Below are 2,220 nucleotides of genomic sequence, written 5' to 3' on the forward strand. Positions count from 1 at the left end.
AAAAAAAGAAGAAAACAAAGACACAATTGAAACAGGGGCTATTCAGCTGCGCACGACACTCCTTGCTACTGATTCAGTTGCGCACGACACTGAGACGTTTCGCGCGCCCGGCTTGTGACTACCACTTCCAGGAGTTGGTTTTTTTAGAACGTAACTGGAAACAAAAGAAAAAGTTGTAGACGTTAAAAACAGTGAACAGAGTGACAACTGTTCAAACATGCCATTGTAGCAATATGATGTGGATACACCTGTGGGTCACTATACGAGCCGATGATGTTTCCCTTCTGTAGCACCTGCAGGCAATCGAATCAAATAATAATTCAGTGTGACGAGTAAACTTATAAGCTTCTAGGTGAAGCAACATGACGCATAACCAAGTGCAAAAACATGGCTTTCGGAAAATAAAGTTTGTACGTGTGCGAACGAATTTGGCATACAACGCTCGTTCGGTGTGCGCTTTACCATAATTATGTGACCACAAAAGCTCAGCAGGGAACTGGAATTTCACGCCTGTTTTTGAAAAGAACACACCCCGATAATAAATGAGATGCCTCAATTACCCTTTCAGCATTTAATGGAATCAAATCTGTAATCATGTTTATGTGCGTGAGATAAACAGTGTTATTAAAAGTGCCGGGCTGCATTCACAATACAGCCATCAAAGGCATGACTGCGCAGGGTATATGGAGACCAGGAAATAGATCGTTGTCCCGGCAACAGCCGTTGAAATGCAAAAGCACCAGGTGCACGAAAGATATATCAGATCTCTTAAAACCACTTGTCCGTAAAGCTGTTTTGACTCTATTGCTGATCTAATGTGGGTGTCAGTTAAAGGCACACTCCTTCTCGAGAAACCATTTCGGCTCACCCTTTCAGATCTGTCCAGCCTTTTACATGGGATAAGATCATCCCTCCATTGCTCACATTCCCATAGCAAATAAACAATGGCGACTGCACCTGAGAGCGAACAACAAAGAGACCAAAAAGCACTGTACTCACGTTAAAATGACAAACTCGAAACGAATAACGGCGACGTTTTGACCTAAGGGTTTTCTTCAGGCACGAAAAGACAAGTACACACAATAAAGAAGAAGAAAGACGATAGAACAGAAAGAAAGGAGAATCACTGACAAAACAACGGCACTGCACAAACCAACAGATGACACAGACAGAGGAGCATAGTTTGAATTTGTTTATGAATTAATCAAAAAACAAGAAAGGTAAGTTGTTGTAACGTTTGTTATTGACAAAAATAATTACATTCGCAAATACATCGACCCAACGGTCTTTTAAGTGCACAGACAAACAATTAGTTACGACAACTTATCTTGATCGAAGTTTCTACCGCCTGCTACGAAGCCGCAAGCTAATTGTTTGTCTGTGCACTTAAAAGACCGTTGGGTTGATATATTTGTGAATGTAACGTCTTTTGTCAATAACAAACGTTCCAACAACTTACCTTTCTTGTGAAAATTGGAACGTTGGCAGTCTCTTTGTTTTTGGATTTGTTTATGAATTAGTTTCTTTGAAGCCATTATAGTGGCTTTTTGACAAAATTAAGTCATCACAAAAATTCCAAGTCACCGTAGCTTCTTCTTCTTCTTCAGCGTTCCAGAATTGTCTGGTTACGTGTGAGCTCGTTTGCCCATTTGGGTTCCCCACACTATACTCTGAGAGCATAGTCAGCTCACTCCGCTTTCGTTGAAAAGGCATGCTGGATATTGTTGTATTTCCATAACCCACCGAACTCCGACATGGATAACAGGATCTTTTCCGTGCGCACTTGGTCTTGTGCTTGTGTGTACACACGAAGGGGGTTAAGTCACTAGCAGGTCTGCACATAAGTTGACCTGGGAGATCGGAAAAATCTCCACTCTTAACTAACAGAAAGAACCCACGCTTAAGACAAAACCCAAAGTCCAACCCTAATTGTTTCAGTCCTTTAAGCAACCGAATGTCAGTGGTTAACAAATAACAGTCATCAAAACTTGGTACATGTTTGCCAGGAAGAGTTTGTTTTAATTTTTTTAATTTTTTTTTTAAAGGAGATCAGACTTTTTTTGGGGGGGTCACATCAGCGGGTACTATTTCGGAAGGGTTTTTATTTGTATTGTGATGTCGCCTACTGTAAACGTATAACCCTTTCACTCGCACTCTCTCTCTTTCTTGATAACTTTCTTTCTCTTCCGTCTGCTTGCTTGTTTGGAATTTGTTATACAA

The sequence above is a fragment of the Littorina saxatilis genome, linkage group LG3 (genome assembly GCF_037325665.1).
Source record: "Littorina saxatilis isolate snail1 linkage group LG3, US_GU_Lsax_2.0, whole genome shotgun sequence".
Classification (NCBI taxonomy): domain Eukaryota; kingdom Metazoa; phylum Mollusca; class Gastropoda; order Littorinimorpha; family Littorinidae; genus Littorina; species Littorina saxatilis.